At 38.6% G+C, this 19,416-nt stretch overlaps 1 protein-coding gene across 1 annotated transcript in view; it reads right to left on the minus strand.

The window, feature by feature from the left end:
* The window catches only part of UVRAG (UV radiation resistance associated), a 257,065-nt gene that overhangs the window by 81,302 nt on the left and 156,347 nt on the right, over nt 1-19,416 (minus strand). The gene's annotated exons all lie outside the window — the stretch shown is intronic.

The following is a 19,416-nucleotide window of genomic DNA, read 5'->3' on the forward strand; positions in this document are numbered from 1 at the left end:
ATGTGGTGTGTCCCTAAATTGAGATACATAAAAATAACAGCAAACTTAGGATAAGCAAAGTGCAGCAAAGGCTTTCCCAGGGTGTTTGGGCATCATCCCAATTTGTATGAGGTATCTTGCAAAGAAACTACCTAATTGCAAAGACGTAGTAACACAGGGGCCCTCTGGAAGGAATCTATTAGAGTCCCAAAGTTCTGTATTATGTAGTTGTTATTCTATAAACATCACATGTAGACTATCTGCACAGCTTTCCAATCCCACATATATCTACACCTTCAAGTTACCAATACAGAAACAGTTTCAAATGTTAGAAGAGTACATTGAAATAAGCACATGCTAATAAGCCAAGTCTCTACATTCCTGAAAAATGGATCTCACAACATGGACTTTATTACTTCATCAGGACTTCTTTATAGAAAAAGTCATAAGGTGTGTACGTAACATTAAAACAAATCTGAAGAGTGATTAAAGCCAAAGGTTCAAATAGGATAATTTTAAGACAGATCGATCATTAGGACAGAGTTCCTATCTTACATTGCTTTCAATTTTTTTTTTTTAAAGATTTTATTTACTTATTTGACAGAGATTGAGAGAGAGAGAGAGCACAAGTAGGCAGAGAGGCAGGCAGAGAGAGGCGGGAAGCAGGCTCCCTGTGGAGTAGAGAGCCCAATGTGGGGCTCAATCCCAGGACCCTGAGATCAAGACTTGAGCTGAAGGCAGAGGCTTAACCCACTGAGCCACCCAGGTGCCCCCAATTGGGAAATTCTTTAGGTTATATTTCATATGGGTTTTATAACAATCTCATTTGACTATAAAAAGCATGCAGTGAAGCAGATGGTCCAGGGTTTTTGTTAAAAAAAATGATTTGCCTTGATCACCTACTCAGTGGGAGAGACATGACTGGAGTATTAGGTCTTCAATTATAAATTCAGTATTCTTTATCGCCTCTAAATGCTTAAGAGAAGCAGTACAACCAGGATCACTAGAAGAATGGGAGCTCTGGTTCTAAGAGAAATGGTTGAAAGAATAAGAGATGTTCACTCTGGAGCACAGAAGTTGCAGAGAAAACAAACGAAGGACTTCCAGAGAGAAAAAGAATTGTTTTTGTTCTCATGGTTTCAAACAGGGAGAACCGAAGTTAATGGTAAAAGTTACAGGAAAATTGATTTCACCCAGAGTCACTCAAAATCCAAAAGATCCTGGGTAAAGGCAGCCAATCAGAAGATGGACAACAAATAATGGACATATATTCAGGGGCCTAATAGGCTGAATGGTGGCCCCCCAAAGGTATGTCCATACCCAAATTCTGTGAATGTGACCTTATTTGGAAAAAGGGTTGCCATTAAGTTAAGGTCCCAAGATGAGAGATCGTCTTTAGTTATCTGGGCAGGCCCTATAGCCAATACATGTCTGTATCAGGGCCACACAGAGGAACAGACACAGAGGTGAACATCATGTGAAGATGGAGGCAGAAATTAGTTGCATAGCCTTACCTGGGACCACTAGAGGCTGGAAAAGGCAAGGAAAGATTCTCCCCAAGAGCCTCTGGAGGGAGTGTGACCCTGCTGATACTTTAGTTTAGGACCTCAGGCCTCTAGAACTATGAGAGAATAACTTTCTGCTGTTTGAAGCCACCAAGTCTGTGATATTTTGTTACAGCAGCCCTAGAAACTGACACACAGGTGAGGGGGGTGGGAGTACCAAACACTGAATGACTCAGTAGACTAGATGAAGTATACCTCCTCCATCTCCAGGATTCTGTAATATTAAATAAGCAAAACTAAATATACTGAATATAACTTCATCTTTCCTTCAGGAACCAAGAAAATATTTCAAGACTGTAATCCAAAGAGTCATAATGATAGTCAACAGCTAAGCCTGCAAAGTAGATCTACTGAGATGCCAGTAAATGGAATGAGCAAAAAAGAGATTCTTATGTATATGAATTCACATATAGATATGTGTGAATTACTTTCTATGTGTGTGCATGTGTGGTACACGAAGAATAAATTTCACTGAATTTGGAAAAAAACTGTAAAAGGAAGTGACTATGAATCATTCTTCCTTTAAAAAGATAACAGTTATTAAAAGCACTACCCTCTCCCCAACCTAGACAATTTTACAAAGGTTCCAAATTGGTGACGGTTTCTTGCCTTCACCTTCAGGAACCCACATCAAGGTCTGTTCTTTAATGGTTCAACTGGGGATAAGGACATGATATAGTTAATTGAAATTTTTTATTGTGTATATTAAGATCAATTCTGCTCAGTGCATCTGTAGAAAATGTGACAACATATATACTCAGTATATTTTGAGGTCATGACTTTACTTCAAACTAACGTACTTTCTCCTCTTCAGATTAGTTTCCTACCACCACTTTTATCAGTTACTCAGGCTTAAAATGACATTCAATCTTTAGCCACCTTCTTTGCCTTTTGTATTTGCAATGATTCACCAAGTCAACAAGTCATTTTTCCTTGAAACATTACTATCTCTCCATTCCACTGCCATTCTAGAAAATTCTTTGCTGTTGTGTGCATTTCAGGATGTTTTAGCTGCATTCCTGGCTACTCATTAGAAGCCAGAATTATTCTTTATCCTCTTAAGTTGTTTTTTTTTTTTTTAAACTCATGTTGCTTCTCAGCTCTGCTTCCTAATCACTTATTGTCTTCAATTTCCACTCCTCTGCCCAGCTTTCCAGGCCTAAGGGACCAGACCTGTCTGCCTGATGTATGTGCAGCTTATTATGCTCAAGTGGTTTCTTCACAGTCTCAAGACACACGAGCTCATCACTCTCTGCCATTGCGCACTTACTAGAAATGCTCATCTCCCTTTCCTTCCACCTGGCAGAGGAAAAGAGACTGTTTCACTTGGTCATGACTAAAGAAAAGAAACTCACATTTTGTTTTAAAGGATTTTATTTATTAATTTGACAGACAGAGAGATCACAAGTAGGCAGAGAGGCAGGCAGAGAGAGGGGGAAGCAGGCTCCCCACTGAGCAAAGAGCCCGATGCGGGGGCTCGATCCCAGGACCCTGAGATCAGGGCCTGAGCCAAAGGCAGGGGCTTAACCCACTGAGCCATCCAGGCGCCCCAGGAGCCCCAGGCGCTCACATTTTTCTACTGAGTTGTACAGTATCACTAAAGCCTTAAGTGTGTGTCACTGCAAGTTGATGCTAATGCGGTGACACCACGAGGCAGACCACAGGCACACTTACAGGATGGGAAAGGGCTGCAGTAGAACAAAGGAAAGGGAAAGGAAATAAAGTCAGTAAGGTAAAGGGTCTGGGTCATGCCCAGTCACAATAAGGACTTTGGCTTTTACTCCAAACGAGGGGAAACTCTGTGGGATTGTGAGGACAAACTGCAGGGGAGAAGAAAGGAAACATGGAAAGGCCACTGCAAAAATCAAAGCAAGGGAAGAGAGTGGTTTAAACCAGGACAGCAGCTATGGAAGTGGTCAGAAGTGGCTGAATTGTCCTGTTTTGAAGACAGAACCAACAAGATTGGTTGGCTAATCTTACATGATGTATGGGAGCCAGGGAAGTCAAGGAGAACTCCAAAGTGGTTGGCCTAAGCAACTGACAGAATTTCATCTCAATGTTGACACAAGTACAGGTGGCATTGAAACAGACAATTAGTGGCTGGCGTGAGGAACAGAATGCGGGCTCAGGGCTAGAAGATTTGGCTGCAGAGGACAGCCGAGGCCAGACAGGGCGAGGTCCTGTAAACCATATGATACCAAGACTATACCCTTAAGGACAATGGGAGAATAACCAAAGACTTTTTTAAGTGTGGGAGTGACAGGATTGGGGTTATATTTTGTAAAGAGCACCCTGACTACTGCAGACCTGGGTTAGAGGTTGCTACAGTGATCTAAGCCAGAATGGTGACAGTTTTGATTAGGATTCCAATAGTGGAGAGGAAAAGATGTGAATGGATTTGCGCTATAATTGACTGGTAGAACTGAAAGGACTTTGGGACAGATTGGTTGTAAAGATGGTGAAGAGGGAGGAGTCAAAGTTGACCATTTTGTGTTTTGATTGAGTAAGTAGGTAGATGGTGTTATCTGTGAAATGAGACTGGGCACTGGAGGAGGAACAAGTATATATGTTATTTAGGTGTATAATAGATATAAAATATATGTGTTATACACAATTTTATTATATATAAGGTTAGAAGAGAAATTTGGGGTAAAAATGTTAAGGAATTATAAAAACTGAGATGGAGGGGTGCCTGGGTGGCTCTGTGGGATAAACGTCTGCCCTCAGCTTGGGTCATGATCCTGGGGTCCTGGGATCAAGCCCCGCATCAGGCTCGCTGCTCGGTGGGGAGCCTGCTTCTCCATTTCCCTCTGCCTACCGCTCTGCCTACTTGTGCTCTCTCTCCTGTCAATAAATAAATAAAGTATTTGAAACAATAATTGAGATAGGTACTACAGCCATAGATATGAACGAGATGGCCTACAGAAATCATAAAGACAGCTATTTCAGAGCCTTGAGAATATCAACAAGGAATGGTGAAAATGAAGAGCAGCCAGAAAAGGACTAGTCAGAAAGATTTAAGGAAAACCAAGTGTCTCATCAAAAAAGCTCAGAGAAAGTGTTGATTTAAGAAAGACTATATTATCAATAGTTAAATGCGGCTGACAGATTAGGCAAAATGGACATGAAAACATGTATAATGGATGTAATTGTTAGAGTTCATTGGTAGGGAGCTTTGGAAATATGGTAAACACAAGTTTAAATGAAGTAGTGGGGGATGACGGAAGGCTGGTATGAATTCAGAAGTGATGAAGTGGGAAAATGGAGTGGAGAATTTGGCACAGAGAACAGTGAGCTCAGTAACAGGAGGACAGGGTGAAGCACAGCAAAACTTCCTGAGAAGATGAGATGGACAGGCTCTCCATACTACAGGTGAGGATACAGGAGAAAGATCTGACTTAGGTGGCAGGTGGGACAACTATCCCATTATAGGAAGGATAAAGAAAATGAAAAAAGCCTGGATAAACACAGTTTATCCATCTGAAAAATTTCCACTGAACTCACACTGTGCCAGCTATAGTGCTGGTGGCAGAGACAGGAGGGTGTGCACACACAGACAATGAAGCCTGGAATCCAGTGGAGTACACGGGCATTGCTCATATAATCACTAACAAATATATAATTTATAAATTAAGTACTCAGAAGGAAAGAGCACTATTCCAGAAAAGAAGAAGACAAAAACTAAGAGTCAGGGAAGACTTGTGAAGAAAAGTGACACTCCAGCTGAGATCTCAAAGATGGGTAAAAGCTAAGGGAAGGAATGTTCCAATTAGAGGAAGCAGCATATGTAAAGGCCCCGTGTCAGGAAGGAGCATTGTGCTTCAAGGATTGGAAGGAGGGCCAGTATATTGGACTGAGGCGAGTTGTGCTCAGAGATAAAGCTGAAGCTGGATAGGAGGGAAAATTTGCAGGGCCCCCTACCCTCTAGATATGCCTAGATTATGGTCTGATTCTTTTCCTAAGAGAATCAAGAAACCATGGAAAGACTTTAAATAAAGGTGTAACTTGCTCAGAATTCTACTTGATACCTTCCTTTTTAAATGAGCACTTTCTCTTTGAACTTTCCTGATGATGACAGATTTGCATTTTGAAGAAATTATGGCTGATTACAGTGGAAAATGGTTTGGAGGTGAGACCAGCTTGTTATACACGACTAGGGCAGAGATCATGGTTGCCTGGACTAAGGTAGTGATATTAGAAATGGTAAAAATAAGACTAATTTAGAAGGCTTTTAGGAAATAAAATCATAAAGATTCCTATCTGGTTGGAAGTGAAGAGTGATGGAGAGGGTGGGATCATGGATAACTCTTAATGTTTGTTCTGCTGAACCAAACAGGAGCTTGATTAAATGGCAGAACATCTTGAACAATGTAATGGAACTGCAGAGCACTACTGGGAGCCCAGAAGTGGTTATTAATCACGAGTTTATAATGTACATTGTGTGACTTTCTCTAGACATCTCCTTGGATGCAGCAAGTACAGAGAAAATGGACAGCAGGGCTGTAAAGATGACAAAAAAACCTACAAGGTGTTACTAAAATAATGGGCCATAACATCTAAACTGGAAAAAAGGGGCCAGGGTCTAAAGGCCACCAAGAGGAGCAATGAACAAATGGCTGAAGGAACGAGCAGAAGGAGAGAAAGTATTCAGAGAGCAAGAATCAAGATTTTGGATGTGAACTGAAATGATGACATGAACCATGAGATTAAGTGAAAACAATGAAATGCAAGAGGTGATTGGTAACAGAGATCAAGAAAATGAAGGCCAGAGTGCTGGATCATCCATTTGGGTGTTAATTTCACCCATAATAGCAAGACCTTGAATAAAGAGAAAGAGTATTTCTCTTTCCCAAATACTCTGCTTTCTCTGTTTCTCAGTTGCCAGAATATGAGTGTAAGGGCATTATAACTGGGAGATTGGTAGGGGAAAGGTTGTATAGTTGAAGAATACATTCTCAAAAGAGAATGGTTCTTGTAGGTTTGCTTTACCAACAGAGTAGTGAGAATCTAGAAAAAGCAATGAGGAGCAAGAACACCCTAACCTCACCTCCTAAATCTGAGTACCCAGCATTTTAAAAAAATGAGTAACTACCAATGAGAAGGCTATAGGAAAAGAAGGGTCCTCAGAGAAAATTCAGGCTCAGTTAGGCTGAACTCTGATAAGAACCTGAAGATATAGGAGGGTTTGTTGATTATACAGATGCACTTTCAGAGGATCCAGCTGAAGGGCTTGAGTCTGGATCAGAGTCAAGGATGTAGAGGGCATTTTGAGGATGATGGAGATGACAAGACACGATTTTTTAAAAAATGTATGTTCAAATGTCAATTTATTATTTTCTCTTTCTATCTTATTTAAAAAATTTTATGATAATAAAATATTTTGAAACGTTTCGGTAGGAAGTTGAGGTATTCTCACTGGACAGTTTCTGTCTTCTCTGTAAAATCAGAAATGAGGCAATTTATCAAGCATGAAAGGGAAAATCAGGGATGGGAAAAAAGAGAGAAGTTCTGATATAGTCACACAGCAGGAGAACTTGTTATCTAGGATGTACTGATCGAGCGGAGATGGAGGAGTCTAAATATACAGCACCAGCAGTCTTTCCAGCTGTTACTGTTGTTCCAGGAGCTAAGTGGACTGGAGGTAAGAATGACGGGATGGGGCGTTTAGGATATTGACAAAAGAGAAGCTATGAGGAAGAAGCTACTACGATAGAAGAATAATGACAGTGGCCTACTAGGGGCAGGATGACGGCTCAAGTCTCTAAGGGGGTACATTAGTGAGTTTTTAAATGATCCTAACATACATCAAAACCCGACAAATCTAAACAATGTCAATTATAAAATATTTCTCCCAGGAAAAAATATTTTGTCTAATTTCTAAACAACTAGAAATTGCAGTGATTGTTTAATTTCTATATATATATATATATATATATATATATATATATATATGGCATATATATATGCTTCAAATCAGGGTTTTATTTTTTTCATTACCCCCCCATAAAAATTCTATCTATATGGACGTTAGTTCAGAGAGCTCCCAGTTATACAGTCAGCTGAACGAAGTGGACGAGGCTATATACTTCCATCTCTAGTGTTGGTTTTGAAATTTGAATGGTTTAGAATGGTCTGGAATGCTCTGGGCATGTTTGTGTCTCCAAACTGTTCCATGCTACATATTCTTGTGTTGAAACAGTAAATTCAAAGTAAACAATGATGGTAGTGTGTAATTTCTTGTCTGAGTTTTTTTCTGGTATAGAGTTTTAGATAAGATTATTCAGATACAAAACTACTGCAGTTGGCCTTAAACAAGGTATGGTGACATACAAGCCTTTAAAATTGTTCCTTGAAGATGGACACACTGAAATTGTGTTCAATAAAAGAGTAAACATATACACATTTTCTCAATGAAAGAAAATTTTCTGCCTTTCTTTTTTTGCCATTATTTGTTTCATGTCATGATCATTAGTGGACACAATTTTATCATATAGAGAAAACAGTATTAAAAATTACCTACTCCAAGGGCATCTGGGTGGCTCAGTCTGTTGAGCATCTGACTGTTGATTTTGGCTCAGGTCATGATCTCATGGTTGTGAGATCCAGCCCCACATTGGGCTCCTCGCTCAGTGCGGAGTCTGCTTCTCTCTTTCTCGTTTCTCTCTCTCTCCCCTTATTACTTTTCCCCTCCCCCTGGCCCACACTCTCTTTCTCTTTCTCTCTCTCAAATAAATAAATCTTAAAAGGTGATCCACTCCAAGTGTCAAAAACACTAGGTACATGACCCTGAAAAATGATTTTTAAATTGACACCAGGAAACACAGCAGATATTACTTGCTCTAGACCCAGATATATGGAGGTGTGAGACAAGAAACAGTCTCCCATTAAGACAGCTCTAGGGTAAGTGATATTTTTAGGAGAGAGCCACTTATTTTACTGACATCAAGCAGTTGTATAGTCAGTGGTATATCTGAGTTGTTTATACAATAATATAGTAAAAGGATTGAAAGCTTGTCTATATTATAATCACTGAAGAAGAATTTTAGAAAGCAAAGAGGAAAGATCTAGGGAGGAAGTAAGGACAGTATAAGAGATTAGAGGAGAAGCAGCAAACAATAACTAACAATGTAGAAATACCATGGGCAGAGGGTGACAAAAGTCCTCACAGGAGAATAAGAAGAGTGATTTTTTTTCTTCCCCATCTTCCTCTATGGGAAGAAAAGGGAGAGAGATTGTAGAATAGAAGATCTTACAGGCCAATAAATGAGATTACACTGGATACGACAGGTAATAAGATGCCATCACAAGTTTTTAAAGGAGAAATCATGTAATGAAAAGATTTACATCAGATTATTTTCCTTGGCAATATTAAATATAGTTCTTTAGAGCTGTACTAAAAAGAGAATGGAATTTCAGGGAAATAGAATTCCAAATAATTTCAGTAAGAAGGTTAAAAATAATCCCCATTTTTTAACTTGGTAAGCTGCAGGGTTGTGGAAATTGTTAAAGAACTCAATATCAATTTCCTTGTAGAAACCTTCCAATTTTTCCACACCCTTTTGCTAACTGTTGAAAAATAGTCTACAGGCAAATTTCAGTGAACAGGACAAAATTAAAGGATGGAAACCAGTTCAGTTTTGTAAAATAAAAATTCTGCCAAGAAAATCAAAATCACATTCCACAAAATTAACAGCCATCTTCTATTTGCCTGGGTTTAATAGCACCTGTTTCCCACAAAATCTGCAAACGTTAAAAGACCCCCACAAAATCCTACAATTAAACATGCAAGGTGCATAAACCTACCATACTTGGTAATGCCAGAAGATTTTTCCATCTGGAACAGAAATTCGGAAAAAAGACCATTCACCATTTAAAATTTCTAAAGACAACTTCCCAAAGGGTGCATATAATATAGGTTTGTTTAAACATATCGGTGCACCTAATGGAACAGTCTCTGTAAACTGCTTCTTTATCAGTGCTAGGAAGATAATAGGGACTCCATGTTGTATAACAAAATAATGCATTTAATTATAATACCTATTTAGAAGTGGGGGAAGGAGGATGAGAAAAATAGAAGGGGGATATAAGGCTTTTAAGTTATGAAAGTCAGAGTTCTAAAAGTCTGGCTTTGAAGTCAGGCATAGGCTCAGATTCCAGCTTTGCTATTTACGTGTAGTGTTAACTTAGGCATGCTCTAACCTGTTTCCAAATCTCTACAATGGGTTTAATAATACCAATCTTTCAGGACTGCTATAAGAACTGAATTACAAAAAAAAATCTAAGAGCCAACACAGTTACCAGGATACAGTAGGCATTCAATTATTATTACTACTATGCTTTATTTCCTGGCCTCACCTCTCCTACATCTATCTCTATGTGCCACAATGGAAGATACCATAGTTTACTCACTTTGCTGCCTCCTGAAATCACACAGTATTCTTATGCACCTGGTACTTCCTATCCCATATTTTAGTTGTTTACACAGAAGTCCTATTTTCTCTATTACACTATAAATTCCTCAAGAACGTAAGTGTTAAGTTCAGAGCCTTACCCACCGTAGGTATTCAACAAATACCTGCAACAAATGAATAAAGACTAAATTTAAAAAATACTGAAGAACAAGTATCTGATGATATACAGCCCTGTAAATTAAAAAAAAAAATAAAGATTTTAAGACAGAAATATTTTCATCTTTCTTTCTTAACCTTAATATAATATACCTAGACAGTCAACTCCCATTTTTAGAAAGTGTTCCAAACTCTGCTCAAAAGAAAAATTGTAAGCGGGGGGAGGAAATTTCAAGTTACAGAAGGTGTTTACCATGGATTAGTAGGAAGCAGTGCCTTCCAGCACTAGAGTAAGACAGCCAATAAGCATAGTGACACTACAGCAATGCAGACACTGATGTTGGGACTCTGTTCTACATTAGCAATACAACAGGACTGTCCTATAGGCACTACGGAGGTGCCCACCATCACACAGTCCTTCTTAATACTCAACAGCCACCAATCCCACTCTACTCCACCTCACCCCTGCCCGGAGTCTGGATTAGTTCTGTCCTCACAGAACCGTGTACCCTAACACAGTACCCTTTACATTATATTGTAATTGATTACTCATTCCTTTGAATCTAAGAATGAAAAACGTGAGGCTAAGTCTTAATACTGTACCCCAGTTTCTAGAGTACAGCATCTGGAATATATTTACTTGTGGGATGGACGGAAGAGTGAATGAATAGATGGATGGTAGAGCCACAATTCCGACACATGCCTGTTTGATTCCTAATCCTGTGCTTTCAATTCTACACCACTGTCCCCATCTAGTAATAAACCCATTTTGTGAGTCTGTGTTATTTTGTAAACTTCATTTACTCAAGATTTCTGTAAAAATTCATGGGACTTCCTTCTTCATCTCAAACGTCAGATGTTCATGAAGCAAATAATTTCCAAATTCATCAACTGCCTGGGTAAGCTGGCATCTTGAAAACCACCAAATCTAGCTTTTATACGACATTTCGGGTTTACAGCTAAGTTGAAAAGGTGAGATTGTTAACACCAATATCTATAGATCTCATTAAAATCCAAAATGTAACTTCTAAAGTCCTAGTAACAACATTACATATATGTATGACTTTGGGGATTTATACATAAAGAAGAGTGGTTAAAAAACATGGAAATAAACCCAAAATGTTTTGAAATATCCACTTAATTTCACTACATTGATTTTTCAATCATTGTGTACATAAATTTCTTAACTACTTTAGTTTTAAAGGTTAATTTTAGATCATTTATCATGAAGCCTAAAAATGTCTATGTGCTTTCTAGATGTCAAAGCTCAAAATTACATATATAAGTTAACTAAAGTGAGTTTGCTAAAATGAATATGCTGTCTAGGAATTCCATATATTTAGAATATATTTGAGGGTGCCTGGGTGGCTCAGTGGGTTAAGCCGCTGCCTTCAGCTCAGGTCATGATCTCAGGGTCCTGGGATAGAGTCCCGTATCGGGCTCTCTGCTCAGCAGGGAGCCTGCTTCCTCCTCTCCCTCTCTGCCTGCCTCTCTGCCTACTTGTAATCTCTCTCTGTCAAATAAATAAATAAAATCTTTAAAAAAAAGAATATATTTGAGAAAGACATATTTCAATTCTGAAATTGCAAAAGGAATCACTTCAACTCATCATTTCACCCAATTTCAGAGCACAGAAAGATAATTTAGTGGCCCTTAAAAGTCCTTCTGTTTAAGTGAAGATTCCACAGGAGGAGAAAACTCCAAGGATAATTGACCTGACAGCAACCAATGCTAACATCTAGGTTGTCATAATCCATCTGCTTTAATTATCAACAAGTTTTCTCCATTTCTGCCCAGTCATTTAGAGCTGACCTCTGACAAGTACTTACAAGTCATCGAAATCTCATTTTATTTTATAGCCTCATATTTGTTATTGGGCTAATCTTTACCTGTTCTACATCACACAACAGCTTAAATATTTGAATGGCCCAGCAATAAATTTCCATGGTCCCCCTGGGTCAGTCAGATGTTAGCTGTTAAGTAAAGCTAAAAGGATCTATGCTTCATAAATTTCCTTCAGGGTCCACATTTGCTCTTACAGGCTAGGCTTTCAAGCCCAAACATCTTTATAGCTATGTGCAGTGATTTATTAACTCCTCCTTGTTTTTATCCAAAAAGATCAATCACATATGTATCAATAAGCTGGTGTGCTGGTGACTGCTTTTTATTGTACATATAACCACCTGCCTTTAATACAAACTTGAGTCTAAAGCTTTTGTAAGCGCTTGCCGGATTTAACTACCTTCACCTGTTTCTAATTTGGTATAAAACATATGGTTTAACTCTGTTATTTAGTTCTAAGTCAGCCTTTCCTCTTATGGACCCAACAATATAAAACAAACCCAGAGCACAAAAAGCTAAATTTGGTGGATGTTACACACACACACACACACACACACACACTTCCCCAATTACTTCTGAAGAGCACTTCTGACAAATAACAGGAATAAAATATTTTGCAGTTATGAAATTATTACATTTCTTTGCAAACAATTAGATATGTCCCCTATTACTCTCAAGGGTTCTAAGAATTATGCCCAAACTACAAAAGTGACTGTTTTATCTCAGGACCTCAAAAAAGGTAACAGCCATATCTGGCTGCCTGTGAGGTCAGGGAAGAGCATTCCTATCTTTACATTCAGGAATCTACATCCAGCCAGATGAAAGCAAGATTTTCTTTTCCCTTCCCTTATCCTTCTATAAATTAGACCAAAAGTTGGAGAGGCGGGGCACCAGCAGAGAGAAAGAACCACCACCTAACCCAGCATGGTAAAGTCAATACTAAAATTAAGAGTGTCTGGGTGATAGGGCAGGGAGGAGTAAATCCTCAGGAAAAAATGACTAATAGAAATGTCTAGGAAAGGCAGAGAAGTCAACACAGCCTCCCACAGCTCTACCAGACTTCTTTCCTACACACATTTACTTTTCCAGTCATGGTGGGACCTGACAACACTGGTCACAGCTGGCATTTAATCTCCCATTCAAATTCCTCTCATCCTTTGAGGCCCAATGCAAAAAACCTCTATCAACTCTACTTCTCCCAACTCCCCAATCAGAATTATGGTGCTTCCATAAGATTTATTAGTATTTATGCATCATTTGGGAGCTTTCACATATTTACATGCCTCTCTCTTATACAATAATCTAACAGGCACTGAATAAATGTTCACTGAATTGTATTGAATTGGTTTACAAAGAAAAAGATTTTGTATAAATGGAAATTAATGTCATTTTTATTAAAATAATATTTATACACAGTTTAAAAAGTCAAATTTCTCTACAAACCTGAAGTAAAAACATCAGTTTGCATGCTTATTAGCTAATACCTTAACTCTACCTCAATTCCTAGATCCCAGAGCCAATTATTCTCAACACTTTAAGTTGCCTTTTCCCCTTGGTATTTACCCTACATATATCTAATTAATATCCTATATTCCTGTTTCTAAATTCTACTGACAACCTGCTGGGGAAGATGAGGATTTAGCTCTCTTACATGCTGCTTCCCCACCTCGTCTCAAAACACCCATATTTCCCCTCCTCCCATTCTCTCAACAGGGTCAACACTACAACTTTTGGTTAAATCAGTTTAAATCAATATGTAACATTACGGCATCAAAAGCACATAATTACTATTTTGAGCTAAGCTACATAGTATACAATATTTACATCTTCCTTCTTTTAAGCTTGGTTCTTCCTGGAGTTAATAACTATAGTTCATTTGCTAAATTTATCGATGTATACCTCTCACTAATTCAGCCCCTGACTCCCTGAAAGCCATGAAAATTCCCTCTTGATACAGTTAAATACATCAGATACTCTCTCCGTTTCAACTCCTTCTTCAAGTCAGTCCACCTGCTCACTAGTGCAATTGAAAAGCTGACCTGCAAATTCCCTTCACCACCAGGCTGATCCCTTCTTTTCCTTAAATGATGTTTTTACTTGCTTTATTCCCTTGTATTAACAGAACACATCTTCCAGGAGCTCCCTAGAAAAGGCGCAGAGGTAGGTTTTTTTAGGGACTTCCATGTCTGAAAGTCTTTTCTCTAGTCTTACATTTGATTGGTCTGACAGATAGATAAATCTAGGTCATAGGAATGACTCCCGGTACGTCAAGGACATGCCCCGCTGTTCTGTAATTTTCAGTGTCGCCGTTGAGCAGTCAGACACTATAACTCCTATTCCTTTGTACGTATTTATTCCCCTTTGTAAGCTTTCAGGATCTTCACTTTACCTCCAGCATTTTGAAATATCACAGTTCTCAGCACTCGGTGGGCTCTTGCAATCTGAAATCAAGTCTTTCAATTATTGGATTTTTTCTCACATTCTTTCTTGGATGATTTCCCACACTGTTTTCTCTGTTTCTTTTCTGTACACACCTCTCTAGCCTCCTTGCGCTCAGAAGAAATAGATTTCTCAGTCTCTTGTGGAGGATGGAACATGTGAAAGTCCTTATAGGAGGAAAGAGTGCTCATTTTCCTGATGGTTGAATAAGACAGACACTCGAACAACCATCTTGGTACCATGAGGGCCACAACCCAGGGATGGCAGACAGAGAGCTTCACCGAGCCTGAATTTTCTGAAGCTTTTATGGAACTGCCATTCCAGTCCTAGATTACTGATTTTTATGTGCAATAATAAAATTTTATCTGTTTAAGTCCTTGTTAATTTGAGGTTTCCATTACATGCAGACAAACCCCAAACTGATACTCTTTCCCCAGACTGACGCTTGGAGAGTGACTTGACCAAGATTAGAGTGAGAAGGAGGAGAGCTAACTCAGGTCTTACACCCAAGATTGATACATACATACCTCACTTGCCTGTGCTTTTGCATTACTGAGCTTCCCAGATACCACCAGCCTCCCCTCTCCCCAGACTGAAGGTTTGTGGCAATGCTATGTTAAGCAAGTCTGCTGGTATCATTTTCCCAATAGCATTTGCTCACTTTGTGTCTCTGTGTCATACTTTGGTAATTCTTAACAGTATTTCAAACCTTTTCATTCCTACTATATTTGTTAGGGTGATGTGTGATCAGTGATTACAAATTGCTGAATGCTCAGATGATGGTTAGCATTTTTATCAATGAAGTTTTTAAATTAATACATTTTTTAGACATAATACTACTGCACAGTTAATAAACTACAGTAGCGTAATTCCAAAAAAATTCATTTCACTTGCTTTATTATGCTATTTGCTTTGTTATGGTGGCCTGGAACTGAACTGACAATATCTCTGAGGTATGCCTAAACTTTCAACTGCAATTGGCTTTAAGTTATACATTCTAGAACCAGATACACATACATGTTATAATTTAAGAATTGGGTACAATTACTATTTCAAGAAAAAATAATAGAATTCAGGTGTCAAGAGTTCTGATCCCTCTCTCACCAAAGGTAAGAATAAAATTTGTTTTATGAATTTTACTGAGCCAAATGATGGAGACAGATATGTTTTTAAAAAATCATGCAAAATATGATTATAAAGTTTTTCACCAAATTTGAATATAATGTTGGAAGTGATCTAATTTAAAATGTGGACTTTAAATAAATAAAAATAAAATGTAGACCTTAGTGTAGACATATAGCAAGTTACCCTACAGAACACTGAAGACATGTACCAACATATTAAAATACTTCTCATAGGGGCGCCTGGGTGGCTCAGTGGGTTAAAGCCTCTGCCTTCAGCTCAGGTCATGATCCCAGGACCCTGCGAGTCCTGCATCAGGCTCTCTGCTCGGCAGGGAGCCTGCTTCTCCATCTCTCTCTGCCTGCCTCTCTGCCTATTTGTGATCTCTGTCAAATAAATTAAAAAAAAAGAATCTTAAAAACAAAAGATACTCCTTATAAAAACTTTAAAAAAAAAGTGATTTCAAATATAAGGCCCAAGCTGAGTGTCACTTACACACAGTAAAAGCCCAGTAAATATTTATTAAATGAATACCAATTGGTTCTTGATTCATTTGCTAAAAAATATTTCCCAGCTGTTCCTCAACCTATAGTAACCATTTCCACATCTTTGTTCCTGATGTTTATATAATTCATCTATCACCTTCTCTTTCTTTTTATTTTTAAAGATTCTTTTAAAAGATTTTTTTTATTGATTTGAGAGACAGAGAGGGGGAGAGAGAAGTCACCTCTACAATGAGCACAGAGCTGGATGTGGGGCTTGATCTCATGACCTGAGCTGAAATGAAAAGTCCGACGCTTAACTAACTCAGCCACCCAGGCACTCCTATTTTTAAAGATTTTTTAAAAAGATTTATTTATTTCAGAGAGAGAGCGTGTGTGTGGGTTGGGAGTGGATGGGGGTGAGGGTGAGGGTAAGTAGGCTCCCTGCTGAAAGGGAGACTCTGAGATTATGACCTGAGCCAAAGTCAAGAATTGGTTGCTTAACCAACTGAGCCACCCCACCCAGAGCCCCAAGATTTTTTAAAATTAGAGCATAACAACCAAATAACTATATATCTACAACCGAGGCCTGACAATTGATATTATTTTTGGATTTTTTAGTAAAACAGAAACATTGCAAATAAAGTGAGCCTCCACTGTTCCCTACCATAACTACTTCCCCATTTTTGACAACAGTTAGGATGCTTTCAACTTTAAGTGACAGAAAACTCATAACAACTGATTTAAATAAGAAGAATGGAGACTAGTTCCAAAATTGGCTAACTCGGGAACTTGAGGACTTTATCCGGGACTCAGGTTTTCCCATCTTTCTATCCTGCCATCTTTAGAAAGTTGGTTTAGACCCATTCATGGTCATAAAATGGTTGCTACACATTCAGGTATCATTTCTGGAGACAATGTCTAGTAGACAATGATGGACTTATCTCCCAGGCCATTGGTCACACATCACATATATATATTATACATAAATTTTTCATTAAAGTACAACATACAGATAAGTTCAAAACCACTGAATTTTCACAGAATTAATGCTCCCATGAAACCAGTTCTGAGATCAAGAAATAGAATATTATCAACATCCTAGCCATGTCTGTCTTAGTGTATAAAACCACTCCAGAAACACCCTTTCAAACTGGCCAGAATTGTGACAGACTTTATGTCAGAACCAATCACTGGTGAGTTGTATGGGAATACCATGGTTGGCAAAAAGCCAGTCGTGGTTTAGTCTCTGGCGCCCACCTTTCATATAGCAAATAAAAAGAAAGAGTAACAAAACTGAGCTTTGCTCATAAACAGGAAGCCCAGAATGGCTGTGGGTAGACAAGCAACTGTGTCTGCCACAGCATCTCCCACAAGTCACTAGCTTTATAAATTTGGTCAACACCTGTGTATATCACTTTTTACACTTTCAAAATTCAATGTCTATATAAGTAATAGTGAGCCATGCATATCATTCAGCAACTTACTTTTCCCCCTCAATATTGTTTTTGGAGATTTTTTTTTATGTTTTTGGATTTTTTCCCCCAATATCTACATATATACCTAATGCATTCCTTTGAAGTCCTAATTAGTATTCCATTTTATATATATTCCAAATTTGATCCCTCCCATTACTGATGAGCAATGTAGGCAGTTTTAATTTTTTCTATTTACTCAGTACAAATAATGATAAATTTATTATATTATTATCTTTATATGCCCTCCTATGAGCAAGTTTCTCTAGTATGTATGTACAGTCTCTAAGTATGTCCCCATTTTACTTGACTCTGCCAAATCGTTGCTGCTGCTGCTGTTGATGCTAAAGAACAATGTGTGGCCTTGGAAGTAAACTTCTTGACCCACCTGTCTACACATCAATATAAGGGAGGTAATAACAGCATTCATCTCATACTGTTTTTGTGATGGCTGTGACAAATGCTGTAAGATACATACAATCGCAGTACCTGAAACACAGCAAAAGTTATTATAATATTCCAAGTGATTACTATTGTCTATTGTTCTTATCAATCTTTATATTCCTAGAATAAAGTATAGGGCCTATTCATATTTGCTGTGGGTTTTTACTGTGTTCACTCAGCTAAGCTGGAACTGTTTCCCAGAATACCCAGATCCAGGCTAGAGCTGAACAAAAGGAAAATCTGCAAGTGGTTTGGAAGACAGAAGTGGAGCAGCGGCCATTACACTCTGAGGTTAGCAGTGGTCAGACACAGAAAGAAGCAGAAACAAGGCTGCCCACAGAGTCCATCTGGTCTTTGTCCTCCTGTTCTGCATCTAGCTTTTGTTCCCAACTGCTGGCCTTGCTGACAAATCGTGACTCCAAGCCCACTACCAGATGCAGGGGCGACCGTCTTCCACAGATGTCTCCACCTGCTGTCCTTGGGGGTTCCACTGAGCAGCTGGACAGATCCTGCTTCCCACTTCCTGGCCCAAGCAGCCCACCTGCAATGAACTTCTCAAGCGCAGGTCAGTGACTTTTCTCTAATCCTCCAACTCCCCCTTTCGGACTCTTTTTCAGCTTCTCTCACAATTGTGTAATATCTTAGTCCTAGAAATAAATCCCTTATACCACTCAGTGATTCTGCTTTCCTAACTGAAATCTGACTGATGTAACACCCTTTCACGATTTTTCAACTGAGCTGTTTCTTTTTAACTATTGAACCAAAATGTTCTTTATATAGTCTACATTGATTCCTTCCTTCCTTCCTTTCTTCCGTTTGCTATCTTGGTGCTAAAGTTTTCACTCACCAATTTATAAATGGAAACTTTTTATTGAATCCTGATTTTCTGGGGTTCTCCCATGATTTTCTGGACAAAAGCCTCAATCCTCCCCCTCCCCAATTTGAGTATCCCATTCATTTTTAGACAAACTAATTTCTGATGTACTTCCTTATAAATGCTGTTCAATCTTCCTAGGGTTACAGTAATGTATAAGATCTTCTTTTAAAATAAAAAAAAATTAATATTAATTTTTAATTCCAGCATAATTACCATACAGTGTTAGTTTTAGGTATACAATAGGATTCTACAATTCTGTACATTACTCAGTGCTCATCACAGTAAGTGTACTCCTTAATCTCCACCACCTTTTTCACCCATCCCCATACCTTATTAATCTCCTTTTTTTTAATTTTTATTTTTTTATAAACATATAATGTATTTTTAGCCCCAGGGGTAGAGGTCTGTGAATCGCCAGGTTTACACACTACATAGCACTCACCACAGCACATTACCACCTCCACCATGTCCATAACTCCACCACCCTCTCCCAACCCTCCTCCCCCGCAGCAACCCTCAGTTTGTTCTGCGAGATACAATCTCTCTCTTAATGTCAAATAACTTCCACCAATCCCTGTTTGCCTACTGATTGATATGATTTTCTCACTATTTCCATTTTAAACC

The sequence above is a fragment of the Mustela nivalis genome (genome assembly GCF_964662115.1).
Source record: "Mustela nivalis genome assembly, chromosome: 9".
Lineage (NCBI taxonomy): Eukaryota > Metazoa > Chordata > Mammalia > Carnivora > Mustelidae > Mustela > Mustela nivalis.